The sequence below is a fragment of the Camellia sinensis genome, chromosome 10, assembly GCF_055761805.1.
Source record: "Camellia sinensis isolate YWXY chromosome 10, ASM5576180v1, whole genome shotgun sequence".
NCBI classification, from domain to species: Eukaryota; Viridiplantae; Streptophyta; class Magnoliopsida; order Ericales; family Theaceae; genus Camellia; species Camellia sinensis.
This window is the reverse complement of record NC_138970.1, coordinates 119,407,721-119,431,973: the sequence shown is the minus strand read 5'-3', so window position 1 is coordinate 119,431,973 and position 24,253 is coordinate 119,407,721. Positions and strand designations below refer to the sequence as shown.

At 36.0% G+C, this 24,253-nt stretch overlaps 1 long non-coding RNA gene across 1 annotated transcript; it reads right to left on the bottom strand.

Moving 5' to 3' along the window:
• Positions 1 to 87: 87 nt before the first annotated feature.
• LOC114282183 (uncharacterized) lies at positions 88 to 7,957 on the bottom strand. Its single transcript, XR_014342515.1, has 3 exons — positions 7,773 to 7,957; positions 398 to 629; positions 88 to 245 (listed from the first exon to the last, which is right to left on the bottom strand). It is a non-coding gene; the product is annotated as an uncharacterized LOC114282183 (long non-coding RNA).
• Between the last annotated feature and the right edge of the window lie 16,296 nt (positions 7,958 to 24,253).

Below are 24,253 nucleotides of genomic sequence, written 5' to 3'. Positions count from 1 at the left end.
TGCATACCATAAATAACATGTTCAACTAGTTTGCCTCTTTCTTTTTCTTTTTTTTTCCTTTTTGATTAATTAAATCTGAAGCATGCATAAGTTAAAACTTTTATAAGTGAAACATGTTTGCTTTTTAAAAATGAAGAATCCCAGGTTACATGGATAACTGGGAAACGTCAAGTACCTGAAGCAATTCCTTCTCATGAGAGGCCTTCCTGGGACAATAGTTCACCACCAAACATTGTTAAATCAATCTGCAAAATAAAGTTCAATTATTTGATAAGTAAAAATAAGATAATTTGGAGAGAAAAAAAAAAAAAACTGCTTAGAAAACAGAATTCAAGACAGGCTGTTCTTATACAAGCACTCTGTATAAAAAGTTTAGGTGAGTATATATTTCTTTTACCAGGTACACATCCATAATGTATAGAGTCTGCTATGCGATCACTATTGACTTGTGAACCACCGGGCATATGCAGAACTTCGTGGTATAGAATTTCTGTAGGTATACCAAATGTCCAGTGCCTCTAGTTATTCTGTTGTTCTGGATATCAAGTTCTGTGTCATTCTCTCATTCACTTGCTAGTGCAGCTCTCATTTCAGAATTGCGATGACCTGCCCAAAAACCAAGCATTTTCCTGTACATTGTGCTAAGCTGATATTAGTAGGAAATTTATGAAAAGTATTGTTCCTTCCACTAACATGAAGTTTAATTTGCAATTCAGTGGAAGCATAAACACAATGTCTAATAGATAGTGAACCACAAAAACATTAAGCAAGCTAGACATTTGAACAGAAAGGCCATGAAGGATCAACGCCAGGTCAAATCAAGCAAAACAAAGTCTTATTGGACCTTGTCCACCCCTTCAAAAAAAAAAAAAAAAAAGTATGCTCAAAAGGACTTCTGCAGCAAGATTTCTAATGTTTGAGCAATAAAATTTATTATGACCCTTTGACAGTAATGTTCAATAAATTACTAAAAGGAAAAACAGAAAGACAAGAAAGAAAAATAGTGGCTACTATGGAGATTTCATTATTATAGATAAGAATATCCGCTGTGGGTTACCCTGCTGAGCTTAAAGGATACATTATAGCAGATGGCATTTTCTCTATTATAACTACGACCTTCAGATGGTAATTAAGTGCCCAAAGAAGATACACACACAACAAAAATAAAATAAAATCATTATGTTCTGCCATTAGATGCGACAGACTATAGCATGTTTCCTTTACCACCATAACCCACTCTTCCTTCCCCACTATAGACCACAATGATTGGTAACAAAATTTGGAGAGAGAAAAATTCATAACATAATCCTAAGGGTTTGTAATTAAGATTTTATTTATTTATTTTATGGTGCACCCTTCATAAGTATTGGGGAGCGAGCTTGCACTGGCTGCTATTCAAGATCAAGACAAAGCTAGATTTATAAATGAAGATATGAATCAAGATCTAGGAAAAGGAAACATTTATCCCACAGGAAAGAATTAAGTCAATAAAGAGAATTAAGATGCCTCTTTACAAAGTTGGAAGTGATATCATATCACTCAACCTTAGGAATGTGATGAGAATACAACACAGTTGCATCAGTTGCTATTATAAACAATGAGAACTGAAATAGTTGGCTTAATCTACAACCATACCCAAAGCCATCTCAACAAGAAGTAAAATAACTAGAGCAAGGAGCCATGCCTGCATAATCAAGATAGTTAACTATGTCGAAATTAAAAGACATTGAAATGAAAATTAAATAAGAAAAAAGAAAATAGCAATTAAAGAATAAAAGAACCACTCAATTGCTTTCTCATAAATTTCTTGTCAGTAAAAGACTTCCAAACAACATAGCTCTTATTGGTCAATCAAATTTCTTGACAGTTGCTCAAAGAAATTAGTAAATGGAAATTTTTGAAGCCTTGTAAGCGTATTGATGGTTACTTGTATTCTTGCAAGAATTTAGGAGAGAAAGAGAGTTACTTGTATTCTTGACAGTTACTTGTATTCTTGACAGTTACTTGTATTCTTCCAAAATGTATGGCATTAAGAAAATTTTACTACCATTCAATCCAAGTTCTCTAGATGTGGGAACCAATTCAAGCTCTTGTAGAATTTCCAATAGAGAAAACTCAAATTCATCCACAAGAGCCTAAGAATTGAAGCAGTTTTAATTCAACAACACAAAATAGTTAACTAATGCATTTAGTTGTAGTACCTTCTTAACGAAACTAAAACCCTAAAATTGGAGTTAATCAATGAGTTCATGTTTTTCCACATACTCGTCGTACACCTAACCTAATCATTATTAAAAAATGCCTTTATTCTCATTGTTAATAGGTCTACAGTTTGAAATGTCCAATTAAGATGTGACGCAGAGAGACAATAATGTGTTTGGTTATCTTGGAAACGACTTTACTTGGAAATGACTTTAAAGCAACAGAATCATCTAGTAGCATATGCTGATCATCTTTGACAGTAAAAAATATTTAATGAAATTGTTGCTTCAACTTTCAGATTCATTGAAAATGATCATGGCTTTGAGTCACATCATCATCACTTTCTACATCTTTTAATTTTGTGAATGCATTACACTCTTAAAACTTTATTTAGATGCGTTTTATATAAATGGTAAAATTAATATCACATTTCCCTAATTGATTAACTAACTAACTTCAATCAAATATGAGTTCAGGGTATCCTCAATTGAAAAATGCAAAAATTATATTATCATAACAACTTCAAAGCTTTCTCAATCAGAGGTTATGAGATTTATTGTTTGCGTCAATTAATTTCTTAAAGAAGAACAAGAAGAAGAAAGCGTTGCTATTGATTCTAATCGTATCTAAGCTCACAGACTCTTAGGTTTCAGGAGAACCTCAGTTTACGGCAATCTCCATCATCAGCGGTGCATTTTGTAGTCATTGCTCATAGAGTCAGTCCATTATTGTGAGAAGTATGCTGTTGAAATTTTTTTACTACGTAGTTCCAAATTTAAATTTTTCGCCCCCATGTAATCCAAATTCAGTAAATATTTTCTCAAAACTGCAGTTCAAAGCTTCTCAATCATGAGTAACACTCAATGAATAAGCAGCAATATTGGCCATTTTTTCATATCAACAGTCTCAGCTCCAATAAGTAATTGTCTATCACTGCAAATCAAGACCTCTCATATAATTTAGTAAAACAATACTTTAAAGTTCCTACCAAGAACTTAATTTAAGAGCAAAGACAACTAATCAAGACCTCTCATCCTATATCTAGTATAACAATACTATAAGATCCTAAAATAACTTAATTTTATGAGCAAAACGTTTGATGCCCTTGTTCCAGCCACTCTTCACATTACAACGCAGATCCATAAGAACGCAACAAGTACAGAAAGAACAAAAATAACCAATATTTTCCCTGTAATATTTACTTGTCAAGAGGATATTGATCAAAATTGATTTAAAAAAATAATCTATAGCAAGGAAAATTTTCGCCCTGATGAATTGTTATGTTCTGATTTTTGACAGCATAGAGACAAAATTGGATGACAAAACAATCAGAAACAAGACCCATAATAAACTCATCTTCAGTTTCATAAATAACATACACATATCACCTAATTAATAACATCCACAGCAAAAAGAATAATACAAACAAACAAAATTCAAACAATTATCAGAGAAAATATAGATAAAACAGAGCACAAGAAGCTTAATTACTTACCATGAATTGATCGAGCTCCTTATCATCGCCAATGCTACCATGGCCGAGACCCGAATACTTCCCCACCACGTGCTGCGATTGAGCGAGCTGAGCGTCAATCCTCGGCAACTGATCCACCGGTGTTGCGATACGCAAGCACGCAACATGAGCCGATAACAACTGCTCGTAAAGCGGATGCGCCAGAATTTCAGATTTGAGCCTAGCACTCTGCCAATTCATAACTCCCTCGCCACTACGAACATCGCTCCCTGTTATCTCTCCTCCATTGTTCTCCACTTTATTGTTGCTCAAATCAGCCGATTCGTGCGATATCGAAGAAAGGGACCTCGTCGGTCGCCGCCTTCCCTTGCCTCGATGTCGCCTCCCCTCGCCTAGCTGCCGGAGTCGTCTGCTGGAGTCGTCTACCGGAGTCACATCGCCTTCATCTCCATGTCGTTTCGTCTCTGCATCTCTCTCAAAGACGGGTTGGGTTAGGGTTATGCAACAAATGAGCGAGAGGAAAAGAGGCTGAGATTCAAAGGGAAAAAAAATACAAAACGATTGAGAGAGAGATGAGCGCGACTGAGAAGAAGAAAAATGAGGGAAATTTTGGGGGGAATTTTGGAATAATTTGTTAATTTTTTTTTTTTTTTTTCAAACGTGGCAAATGGGTGGGTCTGAACGAGTCAAAATAGATTTTGTATTAAAAATTTGTTTCAATTTTTGAAAATTATTTGTTTGATTTTTAATTAGTATTTTTTTATTTTTAGTGAATTTTTTAATATTTTAATCAATTAAAAAAATATTTAAAATATTTAAAAAATCAACAACTAATCAAGCTATTTTTTAATTATATTTGGTTCTAATGCTCGGTTTTCTCAGCAAACAAACAGAGAAGAGAAAATTTTCAAAAAAAAAAGAAGAAACAATCTTGCATCAAAAACAAATATACAAACACAAGGGTCTAAAAGTAAAATAAGAGAGAAGCACAGATCGATTACAAATCAATCAGAAAGTCAATGTATGAAAATCAAATGATAGAGATTAAAAAGAAAAAAATCAAAAAGTATGTATGAAAATCAAATGATAGAAATATAGATATTATTATTATTTTTTATTTGGTAGAAGTAGGGGTAATATTTTAATGAAAAATATTTTCCACTAAAATAAAAGTTTATTTTCTGTGGTCAATAAAAAATATTTTTCTACAACCTATTTTTTTTGGTTAGTAAAAATCATGAACTAATTTTTTGTGGTAGAGGAAAGGTAGCAACATTAGTGGTGGAGGTGGTGGATAAGAGATGATGGTGGTGGTGGTGGTGATGGCGAAAAATATTAGTGGTGAAGTTGTGGTAGTTGTAGTGTAGATGGAGTGGAAGGGGTGAAGGAGAGGTAATGGTAGTAGTAGCGGCAGTAGTGGAGTGGTGGCGATGGTAGTAGTAATGGTAGTCGTAGAGGTGAAGTGGCGACAGTGGAAGTAGTGGTGGTGGTGGAATGACGTTTGCAGTACTGGTGAAGGTGGTAAAGGAGATGGGTGGTGAGAGAGAGAGATGAGTGAGAGATGGATAGAAGAGATAGAGAGAGAGAATAGAGCGGGAATGGAAAACAAAAACAGGCGGGAATAAAAAATATTTTTTTTTGTCAGAAATGAAATTTAAATAACAAAATAATGTCGTTTAACTTTCCTTTCTTTTTTTTTTGCGACGGGAGTTGCCGTCGTCAAAAAAAAATATTTTTTGTTAAAATATATATTTTTTTGTAATTAATGATTTTTTTTTTTTTTTTTTTTTGTAGAGGATAGAAAGTGGCAGTAGTGGTGAAGGTGGTGGATAAGAGATGGTGGTGGTGGTGGTGGTAGCGGCGAAGGAGATTAATGGTGAAGTTGTGGTAGTGGTAGAGTAGATGAAGTGGCAAGGGTGAATGAGAGGTAATGGTAGTATTAGTGGCAGTAGTGGTGAAGGTGGTGGATAAGAGATGATGGTGGTGGTGGTGGTGGTGGTGGCGAAGGAGATTAGTGGTGAAGTTGTGGTAGTGGTAGAGTAGATGAAGTGGCAAGGGTGAATGAGAGGTAATGGTAGTAATAGTGGGCAGTAGTGGTAGTGGTGGCAATGGTTGTGGCAATGGTAGTCGTAGAGGTGAAGTGGCGACAGTGGTAGTAATGGTGGTAGTGGAATGGCGTTTGCAGTAGTGGTGAAGGTGGTAAAGGAGATGGGTGGTGAGAGAGAGAAAAATGAGTGAGAGACAGATAGAGGAGAGAAAGAGAGAGAGAGAGAGAGACAAAGACAGAGTGATGAGCAAGAGAGAGACAAAGTGGTCGCTAAAAGTGCATTTTCTTGTAGTGGATAGATAAATCGAGAGGGAGCTCAGTAAATAGAGAAGACAGAAGGGAGAGAGTGAGCAACGCGAACATAGTGGGAGAGAAAGAGAAGAGAGAGAGAGGGACAAAAAGATAGAGAGTGAGAGACAGAAAAAAGATAGAGAGAGAAGAGAAATGAACGAGAGAGAGATAGAGAGAAGAGAGATGAACGAGAGAGAGAGAGAGAGAAGAGAGATGAGCGAGAGAGACAGAGAAATATGAGAGAGATAGAGAGAAGAGAGATAAACGAAAAAGACAGAGAGAGAAAAGAGATGAGAGAAGAGATAGATGAGTGAGAGACACAGAGAGAGAGAGAGAGAGAGAGAGAGACAGATAGACAGAAAGAAAAGAGTGATGAGTGAGAGAGAGAAAGAGAAGAGAGAGAGGAAGATGAAAAAATAGGTGAAAAGATATAGACAAAGAGAGGGGGAGAGAAAAAAATAGCGAAAAGAGATAAACGAGAGAGAGACAGAGAGAGATGAGCGAGAGAGATAACGAAAAGAGAGACAGAGAGAGATGAGAGACATAGACAGAGAGAAAGAGAGAGAGACAGACAGACAGAGAAGAGTGATGAGTGAGAGTGAGAGAGAGAGAGAAAAGAGAGACAGAGACAGAGAGATAGAAAGATGAAAAAATGGGTAAAAAAGTTCCGTGTCTAAAGCCTCATTTTCTAGTAGTGAGTCATCTCTATCATTCATGGGTAGAATAGAGGCGCGGATTTGGGAATTGTATATTTTATATAAAAATCAAATTGAAATATTTTATACAATCACACCTATTTAGGGAGTGTGATTAAAAAGTAGTAATGTATATATAATCACACTTTAATTAAAATGTGTGATTAAAAAATATATATATAATCACACTTATTTAAAAAGTGTGATTAAAAAGTAGTAGTGTATATATAATCACACTTTAATTAGAATGTGTGGTTAAAAAATATCTATATAATCACACCTATTTAAAAAGTGTGATTAAAAAGTAGTAGTGTATATATAATCACACTTTAATTAGAAGGTGTGATTAAAAAATATATAAATAATCACACTTTAATCAGAATGTGTGGTTAAAAAATATCTATATAATCACACCTATTTAAAAAGTGTGATTAAAAAGTAGTAGTATATATATAATCACACTTTAATTAGAAGGTGTGATTAAAAAATATATAAATAATCACACTTTAATTAGAATGTGTGGTTAAAAAATATCTATATAATCACACCTATTTAAAAAGTGTGATTAAAAAGTAGTAGTATATATATAATCACACTTTAATTAGAAGGTGTGATTAAAAAATATATAAATAATCACACTTTAATTAGAATGTGTGATTAAAAAATATATATATAATCACACTTGTTTAAAAAGTGTGATTAAAAAGTAGTAGTGTATATATAATCACACTTTGATTAGAAGGTGTGATTAAAAATATATATATATAATCACACTTAATTGAAAAGTGACATAAAAAATAAATATTATCACACTCAATCAAATTAAGTGTGATTAAAATATCAATCTAATTTTTTTTATCACACTTCCAATAAAAGTGAGATCTTTTTTTTTTTGTCAAAGTGTGATCTTTAACTATTTTTGTAGTAGTGTATGCTAGGAACCTTTGACAAAGAAAAAAATAACCGAAACGAAGGAAGTACAAAGGAAATAGAACAGAGATTCAGATAACAAATTGAGAGAGAGAGAGAAATAGAATATAGAGCAAAGAGCGGACAAATCTACCTGAGCTAGAATGAAGAGGCGATGGTGTAGCACAACAACGGTAAATGGCGAAAACCTGACGGTCGACAAATACCTATGCGAGTGTGCGATTGTGAGAGGGAGAGAATTTCCAATCGTGAGAGAATGGCTGTGCAAGGTGAAAATCGTGGAGATAGAATAGGGGTTTTACCTAGCAGCAAAAAAAAAAAAAAAACTGAGAGGGGAAATTGGGAGGGAAGGTAAAAAACAAGGTCTTGTTTGGTTTGAGTTCAACTTTCTATTTTATTATTATTATTGTTTTTACTCATCCAAAACAAGCTTTCTACTCTTTTTAAATATATTTTAAAATTAAAAATTATTCATATACTTTATAAAATTATATAACATTGATAAGTACTTTTGAGTTTATTTGGTTTCAGTTTTCTGAATTTAATTTTTTAAAAATTGAGTTTTTTTTTAGTTAATATTTTTAAATTTTAATTATTTTTTTTAAAACTTTTTTAAATGCACCTTACTTAGATGTATCTAAAAAGTAAAATATTTGTGAAAAAATATTTTAAAAAATTAAAAAATACAAAAAATATACTAAATTTTGGTTTTTTTTTTAATTTTTGATATTTAGTGAATTTAAAAAAAAATCACAAAAATTATATTTTTTAATTGTATTTATGTTAGGTGTGTCCAAAAAATTTCATTTCCCCCTCCTGGTTGTTCAAATTTCCCTCTCAAACTTGTGGCGACCAAAAGACCAAATTAGTCGCAGAAAAAGTACCTTCGCCGACAAACTTTTTTAGTCGCCAAATCTCAATCAACGGCGACTAAAATATTGGTCGCTAAAAATACAAATTTGGCGACTAATTTTTTTTGGTTGCTGAAAATAAATTTTTGGCGACCAAAAATTTGGTCGCCAAAAAATATGTGACCTTCCGCGACTAAATTTGTAGTTAGTCGGGAAAAGTATACCACTTTCTGCGACCAACTCATTTTTTGGTCGCCAAAATATAACCTTCTGCAACCAATAATATTTGGTCGCCAAAAATAATGATCATTCGCGACTAATTAATATTTGGTCGCCAAATGTCATTTTTTTGCGACTAAAATTTTTTTGGTCGGCAAAAGTGGTCGCCAAATGTGTAAATTCTTGTAGCGTTTCAAAATTTTGATAAACTGAATTGGAAGTCAAACATGAACTAATGCATATATGTATGTATGTATGTACAAACATGTGTGTGTGTGTGTGAGAGAGAGAGAGAGAGAGAGAGAGATGAGTAAAGAGTAAAGAAAGAAAAGACATAAGAGATGTTGAGGTGACGGAAGAGGAGGGCGATGCTGCTGCTGCTCCAATGCTGCTGCTCCTCCTCCTCCGACGTTGCTCCGACGCTGCTCCTCCTCCTCCGACGTTGCTCCGACGCTGCTCCTCCACCGCTCGCCGTCGATCGAGAGAGAGAGAGAGGGGGGTAAGAAGAGATTAGGGATTTTTGGGTTTGAGATTGGGGATTTTTGTTTTTGGGGGGGGGTCGCTGCTCCTCCTTCGACTTCGACGCTGCTCCTCCGTCGCTCGCCGTCGATGAGAGATAGAGAGGGGGGTAAGAAGAGATTAGGGATTTTTGGGTTTGAGATTGGGGATTTTTTGTTTTGGGGGGAGGGGGAGAAGGGAGCGGGAAGGGAAAAAAAAAAAGGGGCGGGAATAAAAAATAAAAAATAATTTTTTTTTGGTCAGAAATGAAATTTAAATAACAAAATAATGCCGTTTAACTCTTATTTTTATTTATTTATTTTTTTTGCGACGGGGGTTGCCGCCGTCAATTTTTTTTATTTTTTGTTAAAATATATATATTTTTTGTAGTTAATGAATTTTTTTTAAATTTTTTTTTTTTTTTAGTTACTTAGATTGAAAATCTATTTGTTTCATTTTTATTTTAATGAAAAAAATATTATTATTTTTTATTTGGTAGAAGTAGGGGTAATATTTTAATGAAAAATATTTTCCACTAAAATAAAAGTTAATTTTCTGTGGTTAATGAAAAATATTTTTCTGCGGCCCATTTTTTTTGGTTATTAAAAATCATGAACTAATTTTTTGTGGCGGAGGAGAGGGAGCGACAGTAGTGGTGAAGGTGGTGGATAAGAGATGATGGTGGTGGTGGTAAGGAGATTAGTGGTGAAGTTGTGGTAGTGGTAGAGTAGATGGAGTGACAGGGGTGAAGGAGAGGTAATGGTAGTAGTAGTGGTAGTAGTGGTAGTAGAGTGGTGGCAATGGTAATAGTAATGGTAGTCGTACAGGTGAAGTGACGACAGTGGTAGTAATAGTGGTAGTGGAATAGCGTTTGCAGTAGTGGTGAAGGTGGTAAAGGAGGTGGGTGGTGAGAGAGAGAGAGATGAGTGAGAGACAGATAGAGGAGAAGAGAGAGAGAGAGAGAGAGAGAGATAGAGAGAGAGTGATGAGCGAGAGAGAGACAAAATGGTCACTAAAATTGCATTTTCTTGTAGTGGATAGATAAATCGAGAGGGAGCTCAGTAAATAGAGAAGATGGAAGGAAGAGAGTGAGCAACGCGAACACAGTGGGGAAGAGAGAGAGAGAAAGAGAGGAAAGAGAGAGAGAGAGAGAGATAAAGAGATAGAGAGTGAGAGACAGAGAGACAAGAGAGATGAACGAGAGAGACATAGAGAGAGAGATAGAGAGAAGATAGATGAGCGAGAGAGACATAGAGAGAAGGGAGATAAACGAGAGAGACAGAGAGAAAAGAGATGAGCGAGAGAGACAGAGAGAGATGAGAGATGAACGAAAGGAGAGAAAAGAGATGAGAGAAGAGATAGATGAGTGAGAGACACAGAGAGAGAGAGAGAGATAGACAGAGAGAGAAGAGTGATGAGTGAGAGAGAGAAAGAGAAGAGAGTGAGGAAGATGAAAAAATTGGTGAAAAGATGTAGACAAAGAGAGAGAGAAAAAAAGAGCGAAAAGAGATAAACGAGAGAGAGACATAGAGAGATGAGCGAGAGAGATAAAGAGAAGAGAGAGAGAAGAGAGACAGAGAAACAAGAGAGATGAGAGAGATAGAGAGAAGAGAGATGGACAAGAGACACAGAGAGAAAGAGAGAGAGAGAGAGAAAGACAGACAAACAAAGAAGAGTGATGGGTGAGAGAGAGAAAAAAAAGAGAGACAGAGACACAGAGAGAAAGAGAGAGATAGACAGACAGAGAAGAGTGATGAGTGTGAGAGAGAGAGAGAGAAGAGAGATAGAGACAGAGACAGAGAGATAGGAAGATGAAAAAATGGGTGAAAAGAGAAATGTTCAAAAGAGTAAGAAGACGTCGTTTTTTTTTTGTGACAGAAAAATACCGTTGCATTTATTTAAACAATTTTGTGACTATATATATATGAAGAAGTCTCAAAACCACAATATATATATATATATATTTTTACATTTGTTTTTGTGTGCAACGGTACCTATTACGGTCGTAAAAAACTCTTTTTTTTTTTTTGCGACTGCAACTGATACCATCGCAAAAACTCTATTTTTTTGTGACAGCAATTTCTGCCGCCGCAAATACTTTATTTTTTCGTGACAGCATTTTACGCCGTCACAAATACTCTATTTTTTTGCGATGGCAAGTTGTGCCGTCTCAAAAAGTCACATTTTTTTTTACGACGGCAAGTTGTGCCATCTCAAAAGGTCACATTTTTTGCGACGGCAAGCTGTGCTGTCTAAAAAAGTCACATTTTTTGGCGACGGCAAGTTGTGCCGTCTCAAAAGGTCACATTTTTTTGCGACGGCAAGCTGTGCCGTCTCAAAAAGTCACATTTTTTGGCGACGACAAGCTGTGCCGGTCACATTTTTTGGCGACGGCAAGTTGTGCCATCTCAAAAGGTCACATTTTTTGCGACGACAAGCTGTGCCGTCTCAAAAAGTCACATTTTTTATGACAGCAAATGTGCCGTCGCAAAAAGTTCCGTCTTTTAAGCCCACTTTTCTTGTAGTGCTAGTTAACTAGTAGGTTTAGGTTGGTGTGGTTAGGTAGAGTTTGTCGTTGGATCTTTGGCCTCATTGTGAGTGGTGTGAAGTGTTCGATTGCCACATAGACATGAAAATGTGTGCTAATATCAAACCCTGTGCAATCAATATAGTGAAATGGCTCCTAAGAATGTTATTACTGACCTCACCAAAGATGAAATTCAATATTTTCTTAATGAGCAAGAAGTCATAGAAAAATTGACCACTCTTAAGATCTGATTTAAAGAAAGGACCATTGCCCAACATTGTCGTGACACAAAAACCATTAGAATTGGGTCAAGGGAGATCGATACGAGCACTATAGCAGCATGCACAATGATCTCAAGGGGGAGTTTGAGACAAACCCCATTGCTCACGACATGTGAAATCAACTAATTATTACCTATGTGACCACATCTACAACCGAGCTGCATGCTCTTATTTTGAAATTTGAACAATTTGGGCTTGAAGCGATGCGCCTGGGGTCGCACCGCAACACTGCCCTTGTCGCCCAAGCAGGGCAGCATTAGGCATTCAAGCTTAAGCGTAACAGACAAGGAAAACGTGGTGGTGTAGCTGGTAACCTTGGTCCTAAGAGAGGTAATATGGGGAAGCGTAGTCGAGGCAAGCGAGTTGGAAATAAAAACAAGACCAAAGTCAAATGCTATAACTGTGGGAAGCGAGGTCACTTTGCTCGGGAATGCCTTGATGCAAAGAAGGTAGACTTTTCACTTAACTCTTTAAATACTTGTGTTTGTTCACATGTATGTGTTGCTAATTCTCTCCATGGTTGGATTGTAGAACTCAAAAGCAACCTGCCACATAGTAAAGGAAAGAGTTGAGTTTGTGGATTACAAAAAGATATTTGTGGGCAAGTAGTACGTTACATTGGGTTATGGAACTCGAGAGGATGTCCTTGAAGTTGGTTCTTATCAGCTCAAGACGCATCCGGGACGCATTTTACTTCTCCATGATGTGCTTTATGCACCTAGTGTCCAATGCAATTTTTTATTAGTTATTGCTTTGCTAGGATTTGGTTTTAGTGGTAGTTAGTTGAATTCCTATTTGAATAAGGGCTTGTATGGAAAAGGTTTTATTCCAATAGTTTATTTATGCTAGATTTGGATTTTTCCTCATATATTTATGTGTCTTGTGATAATGATATATTAAATTTTGTTAATTGGCATGCTAGACTTGGTCACATTGGAAAAGATAGAATGACTAGACTAGCTAAAGAAGGCTTGTTGGGACATCTTGCTAATGTAAGTCTTCTTGTGTGTGAGCCTTGTTTGGCAAGAAAGCCCTATAGAAAGCCTTTTGGAAAGGCACCTAGGGCTTTATATCCTCTAGAGTTAGCCCACTCTGACATTTGCAGACCTATAAATGTAAAGGCATGCCATGACACTTCTTATTTCCTTACATTTGATGATAACTATTCACGGTTCAATTATGTGTACTTGATCTCACATCGCTTTGAGGCATTAGATTGCTTCAAGAGCTTTATTGTACTAGTTGAGAGTGAGACATATAGGAAACTGAGCATCCTTCGAATAGATCGAGGGTGTGAATATTTATCACATCAATTCTAGAGACTGTGTGAGGAAAATGGGATACACAGGCAGTTAACGATTCCAGGCACTTCACAATAAAATTATGTAGCGGAGAGATAGAATCGCACTTTTTGTTGAAATGGTTAGATCGATGATGGCGCAAGTCAACCTCCCTCTATCTTTTTATTTTTTTTAGGAGGGGGTGCTCTTATGACTGTTGCCTACATCCTTAACCCTATGCATTCAAGTCAGTTTCAACGACTCCATATGAATTATGGAAAGGCGCAAAACTTGATTTGGAGCATTTGCGGCCTTGGAGTTGTGTGGCTTTTTGTTCACAGTACTTCTCATAAGCATGGAAAATTAGGCCCTAGAGCAAATAAACAAGTGTTTGTTAGATACTCAGAATGCTCAAAAGGTTATGTGAACATACTTATAGTGGAATGACTGAAAGTGAGTCGCAAGATGTGAATTTCATTTAGAGTGAATTTTCTAATATTGGTGAAGTAAAGAAAGATCTTGTGCTATTTGAGTTGCGGGAGTCTGAGGAAGTCACACCTTCTTTTGGCGAGGGTGGAGAATTAGAGACTTATCTTGAAATCGCCAAAGATAGTGGGAGTGATTTATCTTATAGTGTCAGTGTTTCACTATAAAATGATTCAATAAAGATCCCAATTACGTAGAGGTAAACGTGGAATCATTCCTCATTATCTTATGAGATTGAGGGGAAAATTTTCATGTGTGCTTTATTAAATCTTGATGAGCTTACTTGCTATGAAGAAGTGTTAGTTTCACCGAATACTAGTGAGTGGATGGCTGCTATGAAGGATAAAAATGAGTTCTATGACTTGGAACCAAGTTTGGGAGTTAGTTGACTTTCCATCTAGGCGCAAGACCATTGGCAACAAGTGGGTCTTAAAAGTGAAGTGCAAGGCTGATGGGTCAAAAGTCCGTCTCATGGTGAAGGGCTATATCCAAAGAGAGGGTATAGACATTCTCCCTGATGGTAAGATTTGCTCTTATTTGCCTAAGAACAGATGAGGAAAAGAAACAAATGGCAAAGGTTCCTTGTGCGAGTGCAGTTGGTAGTCTGATGCACACTATGGTGTGTACTTGACCGGATATATGCTTTGTAGTGGGTGTGGTCAACTGTTACTAGAGTAACATAGACTTGGTCACTGGCAAGCAGTGAAGAGGATTTTTTCTCTATCTTTGTTCATGATGGAGTTAGAGCACGTTGCTTGTTCAACAACAATACTTAAGGCTGTTTGGTTGAGGAGATTCCTATAGCGCCTTGGGATCATGGCTCTTGGAGATGAAGTCGTTATGATCCATATGGAGAGTATGGTAGTTTTGGCATATTCTAGGGATCCTAAGTGTCTTGGTAGTACCAAACACATCGATATTCGATTTTACTTTATTCGAGGTGTGATTGCACAAGGGGAGGTAGTCTTACAGTATATCTCCACTAGTAGGATGGTGGCTGATCCACTACTAGAGATACTTTCCAAACTCATGTTAGGAGTTTAGGACTTTGCAGGATTTGATATATCTTGGATACCTCATTGAGTTTGTTGAATATTTGATGAGCATCTAATGCATAATTATTTATTCATGTGGTTTTATGGCGTAATTGATACTATTAGCACACATTGTATATGATGTCACCAGGCTTAGATCGACCTTGTCACGCTGGCGATCATCCTAGCGCTTGTAGAGCAAGCGGGATGAGACATTAATTATCTTGGCACTTAGAGAGCGAGTGAGGTAAATGTTTTGTAACTTGAGAAGTGAACAAAACTGATTTATTATTAGATGTCGCCTTAGTATTAGCTAAGATAAGACTTTAAAAAGTCCAACATGAAGTTATCCATAGCTTCATAAAGCCTAAATATAGCCGAATGCGAGATCTTAGATAGGCGCTTGATGAGTGAATATGTTAAGAAACTCAGGTTAGACGCTTGTATAGCGACTAGACTAAGATTCGTATGACGTTAGAGAGTGACAAACCCAATCTAGTGGGAGCTCCACTATAGCATACATATCATACTATATGTGCTATCATCGACCAGTTAAGGGAGTGGCTAGATGAATCCCTACTCTAGCACTGTGTGAGCCCTGTTAGGCTATATAACAAATTTGGTTTAGAACTGACCCACTTCTTGCTTTTGAATCCGGGAATTCATATCCATAACTATTGTTCATTTCATTTTCATCTTCTTGAGAGTTGAATTTGGTTGTTTAGAAGTTTTCGTTGTGTTTGAAACATGTTGGGAGTTAGTTTTTCAAAAGAGTTGTTGTCCAAATTTTTGTCTGTTCGCTCGAGCAGTCATTCTTGCGCTTAAGAGGTCTTTGAAATCTCTTAGCAGTTTTGCAAGTCTGTAAAACTTCTGGGAGTATAGTGTTCTTCGCTCAAACAATATTTCTTGCGCTCAAACAATTTGTTTCTGTCTGTAAAACTTCTAGGAGGGTGTCATTGTGTGCTCAAGTGGTCACTTGGGTCACTTGAGCGGTATCACTTATTGTGTCTGTCGCTCGAGCGGTGTTTTAATCGCTCGAGCAGTTTGCTCGTGTATTAGTTCAGGAAAGTGACTTTTTGGATCACTTTTTCATCTCTTTTTCTCTCTAAACATTTCAAAAACCTTAGATCTTCACTCTCTCTCTCTCTCTCTCTCTCTCTCTCTAGTTCTTCATTTCTAGTCCCAAATACTCTTAATCCATTGGTCTCTTCACCTTAGTCCTTTAGAGAAAAAAGGTAGAGCTCACCTAGAGTTTCGTTTTAATCGGAGAAGAGTTCGTTTTTTACTCCATTAAACTTCAATCCTTGCTCTCTCTTGTCTTCTAACTTTGAGGTAGGGATTTCTTCAACCTTTGATACGATTTTTACCTTAGTTATTTGTCTATTTAAAGAATCTAGTGATTTGGGGATTTTGGGTAAACTTATGGTCTGATTTTGAAATGGAAAAGAGGGGTTTTCAAATGAGTTATTGAGAAAGGTTGTAGGGTTGTAATTGTGAGTAAGATATGTTAAAATGGTGGACTTCTATACTTGAAATCAATTTTTAAAGAAAAGGGGGGTTTTTCCCTAAAATCATGAATTTTGGTTGTGAAAGGAAAATGTGAAATGATGTTGGATTTGAAAATGGAACGGATGTGTATATTGATGGGAATGGTGGAGTTGAATATGTAGTATCACTCCCATTTGGAAAATGTTGAGAATATGTCTTTTGTTGATAACTATCTCTTGAATAGAAATATCTATTTTGGGTTATCGGTAGAGGATAGTTTTGATTGTTGTAGAAATTGCATGAGGATTAAGTGAATTAAAACTAATCTCTCATACATATTGCATTGAGCATTGTCTCATACTTAACATTGAAAATGTATTGTTTTGAGAAAAATGAGTGAATACCTTGGTGAATATGGTTAGAGGGTGTGGTTACGGTTGTTATGTTGGCTTGTGTGTCCTTGGTGAAAGTCCAGAAACTTGCGCGGTTAGGTGCCGATCCTTCCAGTTAGTACTGGTAAAATGGCTTTGGTAGTATTTGTATAGCTTACTGCAGACACGTACCGAGAGATTCCCAGTGTTTTGTATCCACTGCCTTGTTTTTTTGATATAAAAGGGTATTTACATGAATTGATATATAATTTGGCATTGTATTGTTTTGAGATGGAAATGTAAAACATTTGACAAATGGCATGCATGTGCATTCACCTTATGACTTCGTTAAGATTCATATATAGCATTAAAGTATCTTTACTAGGCTTTGGCTCACCCTAAGTGGAAAATAACTTTCAGGTGCTGATGATATGCCTCCACCAAGAACATAGCTTGGGAGGATTTGGAGCCGAGAGCTTCTTTTCTTTTTCTTTGATGTAATTATTTTGTACAAGCCTTAGGCTTTAACTGTATTAAGTTACAATAACTTTTGTTTCACCCAAGCATTGTCTTGGGAAGATGTAGCCATTAAGGCATTAATTTATCTGTATATCCTTTTATTTCAATTTCCATCTATGTGGCATATGCTATAGATTCATGATGTAAGATTTGTGAATGTATATCTGCATATGTCACCTTTTGTATGAAAAACTTATATAAATCAAGGGTTATTGTTCCATATATGGCATTTCCTATTTAATATAATGAGCTGGTTTATTGTTGTTATTTTTGGGGTGTTATAGGCCAATAATAGGTCTACACTATGCCCTTGAACCTGGAACTATGTCATGAAGTGATGATTTGATGTCATTACTTTGGCATGTCATCCAAGGGTCACGATGAATACGATCTAGAGGACCATGTCTAGGAAAACAGTCAAGTTTGAGTGAATTGACATGAGTGGCTAGGGAAGATTATTAGAAATCATACCCTTGTATTGTAGCTCATTGCCCGGGCGATTGTGTCGGATTTGAGATCACGATATAATCATGAGTACATATACAGTGTTAAGGTCAAACATATTTATGAGCTATGACTCGCAAGGGGTTTTAAAATGTTTGATCTTGTGTGATCCAATGAATCTAGAGTGTAGACGAGATATTTTGAGTGATGTGCTATGTTAGTTTATGGTGGCTTAATATAACACTCCTACCTTTGTACTTTCTCGTCAGGTCGCATTCTCCATTTTTTCGTATGAAGAGTGGACTGAATAAGAGATTAGGAAATGACAGTCGTGAATGTAACCGATGATGTGGACGAGTGGGAGATGTTGGAAATTGGGTCAAATTTGGCCCGACCTATAACCTATGGACCGTCCACATGGGTTGTAGATAATTCACATTATTTAATAAATAAGATAATTAAGGAATTATCTAATGAAGTTTTTGAGTTGTTGTGGGAGTCTACAATCCCACTTCTATCTGCAGAGATATATACATCATATATCTAATATAGAGAAAAGAGACGTATTATTGTTATGTGAGTTTACTCGAAAAATCTCGGTATAATTTCTCCCTCTGTTCTTCCCTTTTAAGTCACCATTAGAGAACCTGGGGATTTGGAGTGTGGATACAACATTGAGAAACTTTGGTAGCTTCTCAATTGACGATGAAGGGTTTTCTAGACGAGGCTCGTAATCTAAGTATCCGATCCAAACTGTTTTCGCATCAAGTAATATGATTACCCGCATATTTTCCTTCAATTTTCTAGATTTGTAACTTAATTTGCATGTTCATTATTTTCTAGATTTTAGTTTATATTAAATGCTTATTATTGTCTAGATTTGTAATTTAATTTGCATGCTCTTTATTTTCGCGGTTCAAGTTTAATTTGCATGTTTATTATTTTTTAGAGCTTTAGTAGAATTTGCATGCTTATTTATTTCTAGTTCTCTAGAACTATTTGCATGCTAATTGCTTCTAATTTCCTACAATTGTTTGCATGCTAATTGCTTCTAGTTTCCTAGAATTATTTGCATGTTTGACTTTCTAAAATTTACATGATTATTGCTTCTACTTTCCTAGAATAGTTATGCATGATTTTGTTTTCTAGGATTATTGCATTTTTATTGCTTTGTAGTAATTTTATATAACTCTTGCCTATTAAATTTTAATTTAATTACTTGGACTTATAAGTATTCTTTGTAACGTGTCTAGCATTTTATTTTTAGTTAATTGTGCTATTAAATAGATTGCTAGAAAGGAAAAGGAAAAAAAAATAGTTTATTGCATTGCATGAAAATTTGCAATTTCTTTAGATTGTTTATTTTGTATTTTGTTCTGTTTTTCTGCTAACTTTCTTTACAGGAATACCTATGCAAAAGAGAATGGAAAAATAAGAACAAAACCAAATGAATAGAATTTGGAATTGTAAAACTTATGATTTGGACTACTAACCTTTTTGTTGAACAGAAATACCTGAGTGTGGAAAGAAATTTTTAGACCAAAAGAATCCTTATTTGGATTGGTTAATTTTTCTTATAATTAAAGCAATTTTTTGCTTGTGTTCTAGTAATGGTTGAATTACCTAATTTTTTGAAGTAAGAATGTTTGTTTGCTATATTTGGTAGCATTTTTATTTGCTTGTAAATTGTTGTAGCAATTTTGATTGCTTGTAATTTAGGTAGAAATTTTTGATTGCTTGTAAGTTTGTTTGGAACTTGGTTTGTTTAACCTAGTTTATCCCTTGGAAAAGTTAATTCTAAATTTGTTTCCCATGGACAAGGAGTCAACATACTCTTGAAAGTTCTATCTAAGGTTAACTGGGTCTTAAGTGGGATCAGTGTGACCCATCCGGTCTTTCTAGAAACTTTCCTGACCATGTTTGATTTTAAAGTTAGTGGTGAGATTAGTTTTGAATTAAATTTCAGACTTTGGGATTTTCTAGTGTTAAGTTTTGTTTCTGGAAAAACATAATAGTGATATTTTGTTGTATTTTTCAGAAATGGCAATTGTGACTAATGCTGCTGCTGCAAATGCTAGTGGGGATCAGAACCCTAGGTCAACTGGTATGGCAACCCCTGATGTGACCCTTGTGGTCAATCCTGTTGCTACTCTTGTTGTTCTAGGGGGACCGCTTAACCATCATGAGCACCGGTATAAATTCACCAGCGTGAATTTCAAGAGGTGGCAACAAAAGATGTTTTACCTAACGACTCTTAGTCTTGTGAGGTTTTTGAGTGAAAGGATCTATCAACTGTGGAAGAGAATGAGCAAGACAAGCAGAAACTCATGGTTCTAGATTCTTGGAAGTAGTCGAACTTCCTTTGTCGGAATTATGTTTTGAACAGCTTGGCAGATACATTATTCAACGTGTTTTATGCCAAAATTGAGGATGCTAGGGCAAAGACATTTGTTGTTGGCCATTTTTCGGATTTCAAAATGGTGGACTCTAAAATTGTCATTAGCCAGGTCCAAGATTTCCAAGTAATTATGCACGAGATTTATGCAAATGGAATATTGCTAAGTGAATCATTCTAGGCAGCTAGTTTGATTGAAAGCCTGCCTAATGGCTGGAAAGACTTCAAGAACTATTTGAAGCATAAGCAAAAGGAGATGACAGTCAAAGAGCTCGTTGTCAGGCTCTGCATTGAGGAAGATAACAGGAGGAAAAGAGGGAGTACCTCCACAATTAAAGGAAATATGGTTGAGCATGGCCAGTCCTCGGGGGTCAAGAAGAGGTCTCCAACAAACAAAGGCTTGAAGTTGGGGGCTAAAGGTGGTTTTTCCAAGAGGCTGGTCTACAAGCTGTAGGAAGCTACTTTTAAGTTCAATTGAAAGTACTTTAACTGTGGAAGCGATGGGTATAGGGTGATTGATTGTTGCAAGAAGAAAAGGCCTTACAAAAATAATCCTCCACCAAACAAAAATCGAGCTCACATGGCTAAAATGGAGGATTTGTCACAAGATGTTGATAACATGCACCTTTTAGCTGTCGTCTTGGAGGTGAACAAGGTGGGGTCTAATCCGAAGGAATGGTGTGGGTGGACATTGGGGCCACTCGTCACATTTGTGCTGAGAAAAAGATGTTCATAACTCTCGAACCGGTTTCAAATGGTGAGAAATTGTTCATGGGGAATTTTGTAACCTTAACTATTAGAGGGAAATGCGAGGTAGTCTTAAGATGACTTCAGGAAAAAAAATGACTCTGAACGTTGTCCTGTTTGTCTCGGACATTCGTAAAAACCTTGTCTCAGGGTCTCTCCTAAGCAAGCATGGCCTCCGCATGGTTTTTTAATTCGATAAGGTCTTGTTGACCAAAAGCAGAGTCTATGTGGTATGGGGTATATGTCGGGTGGTATGTTCAAACTCAATGTAGTGACTATTATCATGAAGATTAATGAGAAAACTTCTTCTTTTGCTAATATGCTTGAGTTCCTTGAATTATGGCATGGTGGACTAAGTCATGTAAATTTTGACTATTTGCGTAGATTAATCAAGTTAGATCACATGCCATCTTTTAAGATTAATCCAAATCACAAGTGTGAAACTTGTGTAGAAGCAAAATTGACTAGGACTTCATTTCATCTTGTTGAAAGAAGTATTGAGCCTTTAGATTTAGTGCATGGTGATGTGTGTGACTTGAAAGTCATACAATCATAGGGTGGCAACAAGTATTTCATCACTTTTGTGGATGATTGCACTAAATATTGTTATGTGTATTTACTTAAAAGCAAAGATGAGGCAATTGATAAATTTATTCATTTTAAGAATGAAGTTGAGAATCAACTAAACAGAAAGATCATGACTTTAAGAAGTGATCGTGGTGGAGAATATGAATCATCGTTTATTGAGATTTGTGCTTAATCTAGAATTATCCACCAAACTACTGCGCCCTATTCCCCTCAGTCAAATGGTGTTGCTGAGCGAAAAAATAGGATGTTGAAAGAAATGATGAATGCAATGTTGAATAGTTCTAGGTTGCCATAGAACTTGTGGGGGGAAGCAATTCTCTCCACAAATTACATTCTAAATAGAATACCTCGGAAAAAAGTTGTGACGACCCTGACATACGTACTATTTTTATATATTATTTTAGTGAGCATAATTACATGATTGTATGTTTAATTTGTGTTTATCTATTTGCTTATGGATTATCTATTAGAATACCAACTTAGAATTCAAAATTTGAAAGCCTAAACGGATTCAGAAACCAAAATTGACGAGCACAATAGGTGATTTAGAATATTTAGAACCATATGAAAAATTTGATTCAGATCAAAATAATTAGAATAAATTAATTAGATTTGATTAGAATTAATTAAGCCTAAGCTAATCCAACTATATATATATATATATATATATCTTACACCTCAATTGAACTCATTTCTTCTTCAACAATTTGAGCTGAAAATTATAGATTGAGAGTGAGAACAACACTTTTAGAGAGAGAGAGAAAGAAAGAATTGAAGAGATTGAAGGTGAATTGAGAGATTAAGCAAGCTTACACCTAAATTCAAGCTCTAGGTAAGGATCTCACCCATAATTCTTGTAAATTAGACCATGTAGAAGTTAAATTCATGAAGATGTAGGATCATTTATATGAATTTGAGAGGAAAAAGCTAGAATTAACTTGATTATGAAAGATATGAGCTATTTGTGCACATGCATGCATAATTCTTCATCCTTGAGCTTGATTTCAACAAAATTCATACATGCATGAGGCTTATACATTTGAACTTGAAGAATTTTCCATGGTTTCATACTTCTCATACCATTTTATCATGTTTGAAAAGAAAGAAAATCAATTTGTTTCATGTATGGCAAGAACATCAAGTTTTGAGCTTTGTTTTGGAGAATTGAAGAAGAATTTGAGATCGTTGTTTCATAATTTCCATGAATTCATGTTTTATGAAGAGTTTCTATATGTTTCTACCAAGTCATGCAAGCTTTGAATATAAAAGACATGCTTTTGAACTTCAAAGAGCAATCTAGAAAATCCAGAATTTGCCTAATTTGCTCGAGCGATGGATTCGTGGCTCGAGCGCACTTTGCATGATTCTAGTATTTTTGCAAACATTAGCAGTTGGCTCGAGCGACCAAGTGTATACTCGAGCGAACTTAGCTTTGCATTGCACTTGGCTCGAGCGACTAAGTGATGGCTCGAGCCTACTTTGACACCATTCAGTACTTTTACAGTCAGGCCACACCGCTCAAGTAAAGACCTTGTTTTCAACAATTTTTGATAAACTCTCATATGTGCATCTTCGCATCCTCATGTCCTCTTAGGCATTCTTAAGCATCATTTAGACATCCTTAATCATAAAATAAGCTAGAAACACACATAAGAGAATCAAATTAAGATACGATATTTGTTATAAACGTGCGCTTCATCGTGTATTTTTGTTATGTGTTTTGTGTAGGTAGTTAACTGAGGTCCAACACTTGTGCCAGCCCACTGTGAGTAGTATCTTTGTAAGGATATGTTCAAATGTTTATTTGAATTACTGCAAGAATATTATTTAGAAATGTAATTTTGATAAGAATGAATGATTGTCTCTTTTGAAAAGTACTTGTAGCATCTTCTAGTGAGGCCCTCACCCGGGAGAAACAATACCGTGGCCCTTTGTTTGATAAGGCCCTTACCTGGGGGAAACAATACCAAGGCCCTTTGTAATATGGGTATAGAGATCTCTGATGTTGACCCAAGTGGTCCCTTTGCTCGATCTATCTAGTCCCTTTGCTTAGACTCATGTGGTCCCTTTGACATGCCTTCGGGCCCTTTGCTTTGCGTTACTAGATGTACCACATATGAGCTATGATTTATGAACTCCTGATATGACAAGTAATTTGTTAAGATTCATTTCGGAACTCATGTGATATGATTTAAATTAAGCTAGACATAATTAGTTTAATCTCTTTATACTGATATTACTCACTGGGCTTTAGCTCACCCATTTTGCCTGTATATATGTAGGTGAGCCAATGAAGCGTCAAGTTTAGAGCTACCTCTGAAGTTCACCTTTTGTGAAGCTGCTTTGGTGTGCCTTCGTAATGGGGCGAACTTGGATTCAAGTGGAGCCAAGCTGTGTCAACCCTTTTGCTTAAAGTTATTTTGTTTTTATTTCTTTCAGGTCTTGTTTGAAAGCTTAGTATGTACAAGAAGTTTATTTGGATGTGTTGTATTTTTGAATATTAGATGTATGTATGAGTTTAAAGCTTTTAACTACTTGTGAAAATTGCATATATACATTGTTTGATGGACGAAGTTATGTTTTATTATTGTTTTCCTTCGGCTCCTGCCTCATCGTCTCAAGATCACGGGTCGTAATCTCGATTTGGGTATTATATGAATATTGTGCGACGAAGGCCTCGGCCATCTCCTCCCAGCTTTGTTTCACTGAATCCTCCAATTTGGCATACCAGGTGACTGCAATACCTGAAAGGGTCCTGCCAAAAAGGGAGAGCTTCTGTAATCTTGTCAAGCCCATCGGGCGCAAAACATCTGAAAACAAGCTCAAGTGGACCATGGGATCTCCTGACCCATCAAAACGGTCGATGTGAGGCATCTTGAACCTGTC